At 41.0% G+C, this 12,674-nt stretch overlaps 1 protein-coding gene across 2 annotated transcripts in view; it reads left to right on the top strand.

Moving 5' to 3' along the window:
- Cers6 (ceramide synthase 6) overlaps positions 1-12,674 on the top strand; it is a 240,638-nt gene that overhangs the window by 188,469 nt on the left and 39,495 nt on the right. The window lies entirely within an intron of this gene.

Here is a 12,674-nt window from a genome sequence, read left to right as displayed (position 1 = left end):
CAGCATAAATCTCCCAAGGACATGCAATGTGGGAGTGAATTAGAGCCTGGGCTTGCCAAGCAAGGTCTTGAGATTGACTCTTAGATTAGACACATTCCCAGTGCCCGCCTTGCCCTGCTGTGCTCTTGGTGTAAGCTGCTTACAGCCTCTTGTAGTGCTCCCATGTTTTATTGAATCTCCCTTTGCCTAATGAGATTTAGGGCTGCCATCTACAGTTGGCTACATTCATATTCATTGGAGAGTGGTAGCTGTCTTTTGTTTCCAAGTCCGGAGACATTCCTGTTCCAGAAGGTCACTGAGCACCTTCCACTTGCTTGAGCATTTCATTGTTTATGGGACCTGTCTTTTCAATGCACAGGTATATTCAGGCAAACTCTGTTGTAAGCCAGATAGGCATTATCTCAACCATTTTCATAGGCAAATTACTTTCAAACATTGAAGTGTATAGCTTTCTTTCTTTCTTCCTTTCTTTCTTGTGTGTGTGTGTGTGTGTGTGTGTGTGTGTGTGTGTGTGTGTGTGTGTGTGTGTTTATTTAAAACATTAGGTGAGAAACACTTAAGAAAGCGATAATTTGATCATGAGGTCTGAGGAATTGAACCTAGTCCTGAGAATTGTCATTGTTTAGAACTTGATTTTATGTTGGGTTTTTCCCCTAAGCTATTAAAATGCTTGGCATCTCTCTCCTTGTTTGGGCAGAGTAGTTTTGTATATTCCTGGCACAGCTGGCGTACTCTGGTTCTACAGAAAATGGGCATTTGGCCACTGCCAGACCTGTTTATTAGTTGGCACAGGTGCTAATATGGAAACTGTTTCCCTCTGCTGTTGTCTGCCATTGGACACGTGTAGGTCCCATCTGCCCCTTCACCTCCCTGACTGCCCCTGTGGGTCAACAGCTCTGCCATCATCACACTCCCACCATTGGTGATTTATGGTTCCTACTGGCTGCCAGACACACCCTCCCCCTTCTATGTGGAGGCATCAACTTGGCTGTCTGAAATCACCCTGTCTTCCTAATCTGAGAATGGACCTGTTGAAGCCCTGCAGACAGTGGAGGGTGAAAGCAGCTTTGGGAAGCCAGCTGTGGTGTGGGAGGTCCTCAAAAGTGATTAGCAACACTCTGACCCTCCTGGTAAGTCATAACAAGCCAGTCATTTCAAAGACCAGGGCTTACAAATGCTAAACAAGAGTTGTGACTCAGGCTCTTTAAATCAGTATCTTAAACACAGTTTATAAATAATCTCTCAGTCTCTCTCTCTCTCTCTCTCTCTCTCTCTCTCTCTCTCTCCTTTTGTTTATTTTGAGACAGGGAAAGTTTTATTATGTAGCCCAAATTGGACTCAGACTTCTTGCCTGAACCCCCCCCCCCAAAAGTGCCAAGATTACAGGCTTGAAACATCATGTTCAGATGTAGAAATCAATTTTTTACTGAGTCGTTTTATGAATCTTTCTAAAATGATCTGGATTTTCAAATGGTCAAATTCTTTTTCACCATTTTTTTTTCCAACAAGAATCTAGAGGTTAAAAATGAAGGGAGAATCTTTCATCCCTTCTGTGTGTTGAGAAAGAATATGACATTTTGATCATTTCCAAAGTTAGTTCTTACTTGGTCAGTCAGGAAAACTATTAATCTTACCAGAAGGAAGGCTCTGGCAAACATATAATGGACTTGGAATGTAAATATGTGCTACAAAAACACAAACAAAACAAACAAAAAAAAAACAGTGTAAACCTTGAAATTTTTTTCCTATTTTTTGTTTGCTTTTTTTTTGTTTGTTTGTTTTCCTCATATTTTTCTTTTGTCAGAAAATTGTTAAGATACCATCAAAAACTCCAAGCATTTTCTTGGTTCACAACACTAGAAGACCTTACTTTCCTCGAGGCTTGCTATCTGTTCTAATTCTGTGCTGCGGCACCTGTTCTCAGTGAGCATTTTCCAAGGGGAGCTAATAAATACTCTGTTCACTTCAGAACAGCTTGCTAATGACTAAACCGTGTGTCCCTTTTAATGGAGCTGTTCTGTGGCTTGGAGACCTGGGCCTTTAGCCAGCGGGCCCTGGTCGTGTTCAGGCACACATCTCCATATCCTGGCTGGCGATAATCAGCCTGCAACTTTCTCTTATTCTGGGGGGGAACACTACATCTTGTCAAACAACCTTGACGGAGAGAGATTTGTTGATGAAATATAGCAAAAGAAAAAAATTAATGACTGGCTTATTCAGTTGGTTCTCTTATAACTTTTTACAGAAACAAACTTTTGTCCACTGCTGTGGCGCTTTAACCCTCTTATAGAGGTTACCTACATCCCAGATCTTTCCTTGAGACTAAAAGGAAATGCATGATTTAATCTTCCTACAGGGACCCACTGTGCCATAGATGGAATTGAAGCAATACACACTCAATTAACACTGTGTTTGACCGATTAAAAGTAACAACAGTATCTGGAATATAATAACCAGAATTTGGCTGACTCTAAGGCAAAAACTGAAACAACCCAAACAAACTAGTGTTCATAGAGTTAATTGTTCAGTCGGTCAAAATCAACACAGCGAATCATAAAAAATGGAGGAACATATCATAAACAGTTCTTTCTTTTTCCAAATAAGAAAGTTTGAAAAGCAGCTGCCATTAATTCATAGGGAGAGACTATGCTAACATAATTTAAAAAAAAAAAAAAAAGGCCATTTTACAGTAAAGGGTGATCCTTCAAATTCACCATCATGAGAAAGTCTTAATTTTCTCATGTGTCTGGACTAAGAAAACATTAAGGGCAGTATAACTTAGAACGAGAGGCAAGGACTCTGGAGCCCCTTACCTGACCAGCACTGTTCCCAATGTAACCTTGACACTGCTTTGCCTGTGTCTTGCTTTTCTGAGCAAAGAAGGGAGGTCCTAGAACCTGCCCCAGGGGAATGTCGTAAGCGTAAATAAGCAATACCTAAAACCGGGCTGGTTTCTGGCACACCACAAATGCTCAGTTCACATTAGCTTCCTGCAGCCACCTGTGTTGCCAGTTGCATCCCCTTGGGCATGTCTAGAATCATACCTCCACCACACACACAGCCTCCACTGGTAGAGAGTGAACATAATTTCTATTGCTCCTATGCTATTTAATTGCTGTGCTGAGACCCTCAAGAGGGTTTGCTTTCCTTCTTGAGTGGTGATTGGTGCAGTTTGAGATGGGTCTGTTCCATGAGCCGAAGCCCCTGAATGACTGGCAAGTAGACCCTTCTTCTCCTTCCTTTCTTCCATCTTCCATTGGAAGCTTGTCATTAGTAAGAAACCTTTTGTCTAAACGGCTGAGGTTTGGGGGGCTTTGGTTTTACCCTCTAACCTACTTTATCCTGATGGAGCAGCTGTTAAAAATATGGTGAATTACAATTTCTGAGAACTGTGTTTGAGAATGGTTATCCAAATCAGCAATTCTCAAGATCTGGTTGGCACATCTTGGACCTTGGCAGTCACTAAGATCTTTTCTGGAGGTCACAAAAGCAAAGCCATTTTCTCATGGGCCACTGAGATCCCATTTGCCTTTCTCCATGAACAGAAATTTGCCAATGTAGCAGTGGGCAAAGCTGCTGGGTGCAGCACCAGGATGGTCCTGTGGTCACTGTATTCTCCAGTACTACACACCGGCGTAAGAGGGAAATGATATTTAACTTGAGAAAACTATGGATAAGGCACTACAAATGTTCTGTTAAATCTGTGTTCTCAAATATGCATTAAAACTTTGTGTGTGTATGTGTGATGAAGCAGGAAGTAGACATGGAGAATATCACAGTATACAAAGGTGTATCAAGAAAAATGATAAGCAGTTAGCTCTTTGCACTGTAAATGAAACTGGCTGTTCCCCTCCCATAGAATACTATTTTTAATTTTAAAAACTATAAGAAGCAATGTGGTTCCACCTTGTGTGGTCAGCAGGCATTTTTCTGACAGTGCACAGAGTAAGCTAGCCCAGTTGGTTATGTAAAGCAACTGGCACCATTCATTAATGATAAAAAAACTTAACTTAAGGTTTGGGGCAAAACTTACATGTCTAAAAGAAGTGTCTACCGGTGAGAGCCTGATACCCTCTCAGTCCCTAGAGACGTCATTTGTAGGTGTATGAAAATCCCAGAACACTGCTATCACTTTGTGTGCTAACATAAAAATCATTTAAAATATCAAACAAATGTGACTTAAAAATGTTACGGGACAAAATCTCATTAACAAGGTGAACCAGTGTTTTCCAAATGTCTTGTGCATGCTGTCTGACAAATCACCTGTGAGTGAAACAAGCATTTAAAGTAAAAGACAGACCAATTAGTGTAGCTGACTATCAAGTGTCACACAGACACGCTAAGAATATCTGACCTGCCAAATTGTGGTATTGTATCAAATATATCTGTAACTTTCCAAAAAGACTATTAAGAGCGTATGACAGTAGATTTTTTTCAGTTACTTCAACCAAAGTATCTCACTTGGGATGGAAAGTGCATGTATTTGTGGGACTCCAGCTCTCTTGAGTTAAGCCAGACACTAAAGAGATCTGTCATAATGTGAAACAGTTGCCACTTGTCAGTTGTTTCCACTTTTATTTTAGGAACTGCAGTTATCTTTCATAAAAACATTTGTTGATGTATAGTGTGTTGTGGGGGGGTGGAGGGATTATTTGACTTCTAAGATTCTCAGTTTTAACCTCTAATGGTGTGAATACTGATCCTAGCTACATTAACAAATCTCCCCTGGGAACCCTTTGCTACCACAAGTGGTAGGGTTAGAGCTTGCACCACGGCAGCACTAATGAGCCAAACTTGGCCAGCTATCTTCAGGGAGCCACGTACAGAGACAAATGGATAGAGAAGCAGAGTGTCAGGGAGATGGCTCAGTTGATAACACACTTTGCTGCATAAGCGTGAGGACCTGAGTCTGGATTCCCAGCACGCATGGGAAAGCTGGATGTGACAGTGCAAAGATAGGCATTCAGTGTGGCCAGAGAGGTCCTAGTGATATCACACAAATGCACGTGTATAACACACACGTATCTTTAAGGTTTAAACAGAGAGCCAGAGTATGCACAGCTAAGCAATTCTGGTCAAGGTGTAGTCTACACACGATTGATCCACCATTGTCTTAGCTCCAGTCTCTCATCGACTGTATGAAATCTCTTCCCGGGAGACTAGTCCCTTCCTTACTGGTACTGGGCTTCGGCCTCCTTTTTCTCCTAGCATGAGATTCCTGGAAATTTTCAGTTTCTAGAAACCATTGTTTTCCATGGTTAGTAGGCAAAGGAAGGGACAAGTGTCTTTTCCTAAATGTCTTCATTTCTGCCAGGCTGAGTATTACCTCTCCAAAGCTTCTTAGGAATATAAAAAGTGTCCTGAAACCCTGACGCATGAGCCTTGCTGCTCTAGACACAGCCCTATAAGCTGCAAAGGGATTGTTTTCTTGCTACGTTTGTAGGATGTGGAGCAGACTCAGCGTCTGCATGCCTTTGCAAAGATGAATTATCTTTGCGTCTTTCGGTCAGATGACTGGCACTGGACAGCCCTGGGGTTGTCACAGACTCATACGCATATGGTATAGAGGGTGACAGGAACTTATGGTCTGTAGGGCAGCTAGTGTTACACAAGGACCCACACCTCAGTATCCAATGCAGTGCCGCTTGCTAATTCAGGGTTGTGTGTCTCAAGTCCAGGGCCTCAAGAGTTCTGCCTCTCTTGGGGTATTCCCCTTTCAATAGGGAAATTGTTACTCAGCCTCCTCTGGGGCAGTTCCTCTCAAGTCATTCTGGAGAAGTCTGGAAACACCTCCATTTTGGCTCATTGTGACTCTAACTATCCTCCTGGAGTCATGACCCCTTTCAACCCCCCCAGTCTCATTAAGTACCAAGAAGTACATCTTGGAGACTTTGTCCTCCCTGTAAGCATTGTGCCTCCCACCCAAGGCTATTCCTGGCAGCCTGGTTCTCATGATATCCTTGTCATCTCCCAGGAGCAATCCTTGTTCTGTGTGTTTGCCTCTCACTTAGATGGATTCTGCTGCCTCCTTCTCACCACCAACTTCCCATGCTCATTTGTTCCCAGCTGCAGATATGGCGCTCATTTGCCTGAGCTCTAGAGTGCGCACACTGGGTTTAGATCCAGCCCTAGCACTTTGTCACAATGTGACTGGAGACGGTGGCACCTCTGTGCCTCAGTTCCCTTCTGAAATAATACTCACAGTAATGCTTGCCTTATGGAACTTCCATCACAAGGAAATCACCTCTACGCATGAAAGTTAGTAGGCAAATTAGAAGGAATGTAGACATTTATACTAGGTAGTTGGTGGGAAAGTGGGGTTTGGAAAGAGGAGAAACACAAGCATTCTACTCTAGGAGATCTACGTAGAGGTAAAAGAAGCTTGGAGAAAAATCCCTCAGCTGGGATTCAGGATGTGGGAGTGGGCACAGCTGAAAGACGAAGAGGAAGGAGAAGATAGAGTTGCTGACAGAAAGAGCTCCCCTGAACTCTACCTTAGCCTGGAGATGTTTTTCACCCTCTACACAAAGCACAAAATTCAGTGGCTGATTGCTCATTGTCGTTTGGACCTCAAGACCTTGGCAGTACACATGACGATTTTGGCTGGAGTCCCATTATAGTAGCTCTGATTTCAGTTGAGCACAGGCTGCCCCCTACTGATAGTGTTGGACGCTTTCAAATCAGGCGGGTTTTATTGATTGAGCTCCCATGGTAAGGTTTCCTTTGTTCCTGGGGATCCATGCAGAAAATGGAGAGACTCATCTGTGAACTAATGGAGTTCTTCAGACTTGCATAAACTGTGTTTTTAATATCTCAGAATGACCTTTTCCTCATTAAGATTCATCCAAGCTAATATGGCCTGGTCAAGGGTAGTTTAAACAAAATCCAGAGGATACATTATAATGACCTTTGATTCCAGGTGCTTGCATATTGACAGCTTATGAGAAAAATAGCATGTGTATTCGATCAAACACATTGACGCCATTTGCAGTCAGAATAGGTTCAGGAGTCTGCTTGGATGAAAAGCAGTGGGAGACCATGAAGAGCTCAGGGCACTGCAAATCTAGCACTGCGCTCTGGCTAACCCCACCAGAAGTGACTGGTAGCACTATCATATTGTTTCTGTTGTGCAAATAACATTGTGATCCTTTCTGTTATAATAAAATCAATTAAAGATTAAATATTAACTAATTCACAGTGGACAAAATTAGGAGTTCTCAGTCTTGAAAGGGCACCATAAATGTTGTATAGGAGAAAGATGGAGTGAATGGCACTTAGACAGCAATTCCCTGTTTCTTTCGTATCTGTTTCCAGAAGCCATAAAATAATGGTGCTTCTAGCAGCAAAGAACCTGCTCCTGAATCTAGACACACAGCTGCTGCTTTTAGACGCTGGTGAATCCACTGCTGACCTTTTGCATTGTCTTGAAGTTGTAGTTATAATATCATGAGACTTTGATGAGGATCCTCCCAGAACTCCTTATAGTTCTATGTGAATTTCAAGGGTAATATTAAGTGGGTTTGGATTGCTTCAGAATAGCTATGAAAATGGATATCTTACAAATTGTTTTCCAGAAGAATGGGAGGCAGAGACTATGCAGTTGCTACAACGCATAACATACCTGAGTTTCTCATATGATGTCCTTTAATATGAATCTAAAACAGTAGTAATCAAAAAAAATGTTTTTATGAGGATGGGGTAGTACAGTAAATGTGAGTAGTCTCTGTTGCAGTTGTTTAACTGTGCTACTGGAGTAAGAAAGCCACCTAAGACAAAAAGGAAACAAGTGGGTCTATGGGTGTTCTAGTAAAACTTTATTTATAAGCACAGTTCTGCAGTTTTCCTGTTTCTGCTCTGAAGTGAAATACCTTGTGAGCCTTGAATAAGGAGAAGAGGGAGAGGAGAGGGAGGAAGAGCGATACAGAGACAGGGCCAAATCATAAAATGATGTCAGTTGCAAACTATGTTGTTGTCATCCTATCTTCTGGAGCCTTTGCAATCTGTTGAGTGGGTAACTGGTCTTAAATACCCAATTTCTATTCTCTGAACAAAATTACAAATTGTTAATTGTATGTATTAACTTTATTCAATTTAAGAAAACTAAGTATTTTCTTCGCACCTGAGCGGAAGGCTTTTCCTTTGTCTTGCTCTTTAGAAGTATTTTACAGTCGTCACTGTCTGTACAAGTCTAAAGCAGCTCCCAGGTAAAATCTCAGAGGTCTCACTCCTTTTATGAGACAGCTCAATAATGATTTTTTTCTCATTTAATTAGGCCCAAATGAAAATTTAAGGAAAAATTTCTTACACAGAGACAGTACCTATGATGTAGCTTTTTATGATGTAACTTGTCTTAATAAAGATGGGTGCATTCAGATGAATTCGTTGGTCCTTTTATAAGATAGGATATTATTTCAAAGACTCTGCAGCATGGCAAACATGGAAGGAGCTGTGTCATCTAGAATCTGGCACTTAGGCTTTGTTGTGCTAATGCTTTTTTGGGGTCTATAATTTCCCTCGAGGAGTGAAGATGCTGCCACTTCTTTTACCAGTTGGAGACTGAACCCAGGTGGCTGCATTCTGTGTGTCCAGGTGTCTCTGACAGAGTCCCACTGAGACACTGTCTTTTTGCCTATGTATTTATTTACTGTTTGGAAATATAATGGTGGGGGCAGGGAGAACTTGGCCTGTCTTACTAAAGTTTGGCATAAGATGGATGACTTTCTTGAATTCTTTTATATCAGAGTCCTTCCAATGGAATTTGGATCAAAACCGCAACCTATTCCTTTCTTCTTGTCTCTGATAACTAATGTGTGAGGAGCTACTGACAGAATGGCTGAGACTCTGGGAAATGTCAGGGAGCACAGAGGGAACTCTTGAGGAGGACACAACAATGTCAACAAACAACAAACAACAATGATAACAAAACAAGTAGTTTGGATCTTTGTTGAGGAAAGGGGTGGCACTGATCTCTTAGGAATCAATCATGGACCTGAAGGCCAACAATGAATCTCAGTCTCTGAATTCATCCTGGAGAAGATGCTTTGGAAAATACTGTCAACCTAAAGCCTAATATTCTTGGAGCCAAGCTTGTGTCTACAGACACTATCATTTCCAACAGTAATGAGTAGGAGAATGGAAATTCTCCTCCAAATTGACAGCTTGTTTAAAGACAGCTTTTTGGATCAAAGAAATGTGTTGGGATGACAGGATGTGAGAGACATGGCGTCGGGAATGTGTGGCTTTTCTTAGAGAAATTTGCTGTGCCTAAGACTTTCTGAAGCAGAAATGTAAGACAAGACCATTATTCCTGCTTTTTTACTATTTATGTAGATATGAATATAATGGAAATTGGTTCTCTGCTATGGCTGCAAGTATGATAGTAAAACAAACTTTTTCTTTTTTTTTTTTTTTTTTTTTTCATTTTTTAGAACAAGGGGATTTATATCAGAAATCATCTTCACAAAGGAAATTTTATCTGAAAAACGGGGCTTTTATTTTTGAAGGTGCCTTGTTATATTGACGGGCATTGCATTGTTATTGACATTTATATCAGATATTAATTAGGAAATTTAATTAGCAAGTGGACCTAATCTTCCATAAGTGCTCTAATCAGTTTACATGTATTCATATTTTTTTTTTAATTAACAAGAAGTAAAACCTTTTTTTCTCTTTCCGTAAACTGAGAGCAGCCATTCGGGGCTGAACAGCTGAGAAGGTGAGATTACTATTGTGAGGCTCCTTGAATGTCCAACGCTGTCTGTTAAGCATAGGCAAATATAAACTCACTGGGCTCATGAACCAAACACTGTTGTGTTTTAATTTATTCCTGTATAACAAGTAGTTTAACATACCGGTTGATGGGCTAACTCTGCTTTAGTTAAGCTAACGCAAGTGTTTTGTCTAGTAAAACACCATTCTCTAAGTGGTGAGGAACAGATTGCATCTTCCATTGAAAGACATCACCAGGGCAGTTAGTGATGTCTTCCCAAGGTCTTTGGCATCATCTGCCTTTAATAACATAGGGAAGCTCTGGATACTTCAAAGAATGGAGGAATTTCCGTAGCTTCAGAAACAGCTAAGTTGCACCTGTGTGCAGTTACTCATTCAACTCAATGTGCCCATTGTTTCTCATCTGTCTCTGAGCTAAGAAATAATAAAAAGTCTCCCTGTATCCAAGGAGGGAGAGTGGCTGTGTGTTAGCAGGTGACATGGATTTGTTCTGTTGTGGGCCAGAGTGTTAACAGAGGCAAAACAGATTATTTTCCTGCCACTGGTGGCCACTGTCAATGCCATACCACACTAATTTAGAGACGGAGTTAATTGAAAATAAATCCACATGTTTTAGTTATTGATTATCTAACCTCATTGAGGGAGCTGGCACATGGTTTAGATCTTAGTGGTAAGTCCTAAGTGTGGTTACCCACGCAAGGCAGTTTCCTGGAAACCAAAGTACCTTAAGCAATCTTCACCAAAGTGAACGCAAACCTAAAACTACTAAAGGTGTAGAGGGAGGCTCTTCAAAATGCAGTGTAGTGATATCAACAGCTACTGACTGTATATAAGATAGAGGAAGGGCGGGGTATTTAATGGGCTTGTGCATGCTCTTCCCACATGAGAGTGGGTATACTTTCTCAGGCTCTTTATAAGTTAGACAGGTCTGAAGTTAGTAGATTGAAGACTTCAAGGGTCAATCACTGGAGCTTCTGAGCTGAGAGTTATCGAATTGACAGCTAAAAAAATCTGATCTAACATCCTCATTGTAAAGTAAGGGAGTTGGTGCCTTTACCAGAAATTACAAAGTTGGTGCTTTGGAACCTAGGTAGATCCAAAGCTGTCCCTCATACAGTGTGTGCTTCGTAAGTGTCCACTAAGCTGAGTAAGATTCCTGAGGTCTTTAGGAGTCACCCTGGCATAGATTCCCCCCATCATAATTCTCTTGAATGTTCATGATTGAACCACAGTGGTGGAAATGTCTAAAAAGAAATTGTTTAATTGAGTTAAACTAGAGACTAGAATTTAGGAATAGATACTTTTCTGAGTTATAGAAAGGGTGAGTGTGGGACCAGAACAGTTAAGTAGGAGACCAGTAACAGAGGCCCTGTATGCAAAGTATTTATAGAGCGGAAAGAACAAGATGACTCGGGAAGAACCTACGGCTGCTATGTTCCACTGGAGCAAATGATGAGTTTAAATCAGCAGAGAATTGAGGGTGGTATCTAAGCTAGTTGTTCATTCCTCTGTGTCAGAAAAAGTCAGTGTAATTTGGCTGAATGAGGAGTGGCAGCCTGAGGACTCTTGCCCACACTCCTTCTCAGCTAGAGTAGTCCCAATAGAGGGTACAAGGGGGGAGGTGAAGGCATGGGTAAAATGCAAACAGCCTTGCGAACTTACAGTGCAGACTGGGAGTATTGGAAAGGAGTACCTGCAGGTACTCGATAACTACTCTAGTGCCATAAATAAAATCACCTTTGAAGCCCCAGAAAGAATTTTATCATTGTCATTGGTTTATCAGCACAGATATTGGTCACCTAGGATAGTTTCATACCAGTGATTAAACAATAGAATGGTTATTTTTTTTTTTTTTTTTGAAGTGGTGGTAGTTGGGGGCTGGAGAATTGGCTCAGTGATTAAAAGAGCTACCTTACTGCTAAGTTTGGTTCCCAGCACCTATGCCAGGCAGTTCATAAAACAAGGAAAATTTATTCCTTCCAATTCTAGAGGCTTATAAGTCTTAGCTCAAAACACAAACAGGCTTGGCATCCTGTGAGGGCTTCTTTCCTGGTTCATAGTCTCTAGCTATGTCCTCATGTAATGGATGGGCAATGTTGCTGTTTTGGGCCTCTAATTTTAGAGACACTAATACTTGGCATGACCTAATCAATTCCCACCCCCTAACACCTTCATCTATGTCATTAGGATTTTAACATGAATTTGGGGGCAAAGAAGACATAAGCACTTAGAACATTGCATTACTATAAGCCTGAATATGTTGTTTATTGGGTTTCATGTAACCATCAGATCCATCCTAGGAGTCAGGTCTCTTTGTCTCCTTACTTTAATTGGATATTTCTTCAAATATACCACATGCTTAAAAATAATATTGTGTATATCTGAGCCTGGTGGTACAGACATGTAATCCCAACTACTGAAGTAGCCAACACTGGAAAATTGCAAGTTCAAAGCCAGATTGGACAACTAATAAGAACTATATTTAAAAAAAGAAATGGAATGAAGATATGGAAATATAGAATGTTAAGAGTGTTTCTCTAGCATGTGCTAAGCTCTGTATTCATTTCCCTCTGTGTGTGTGTGTGTGTGTGTGTGTGTGTGTGTGTGTGTGTGTGTGTCTATGTCTGTCTGTCTCTTTGTGTTAGTGTTTGTGTGTCTTCCAAAACTGCAATGACTGAATATCAAAGAAATACACATGTACTATTATACCAAAGATATTTGTTACCTAGTTTTCTGTTACTGTAACAAAATACCTAAGACTAATCAATTTGCAAGAAAAAAAAAACAGTTGGTTTAGGTCCAATTTTCAGAGGTTCTTTCTAGTCAGTGGATGATTGACATGTCTTGGGGTCTGTAGCAATGCACTATATTGAGGAAGGAGTGGATAGTGGTATAAGCTGTTCACCTTGTGGCAGCCAGAAAATAAGAGAAACTGGACGTGACCC

Source organism: Phodopus roborovskii, unplaced genomic scaffold (genome assembly GCF_943737965.1).
Source record: "Phodopus roborovskii unplaced genomic scaffold, PHOROB, whole genome shotgun sequence".
NCBI classification, from domain to species: domain Eukaryota; kingdom Metazoa; phylum Chordata; class Mammalia; order Rodentia; family Cricetidae; genus Phodopus; species Phodopus roborovskii.
This window is presented reverse-complemented; position numbering and strand designations above follow the sequence as displayed.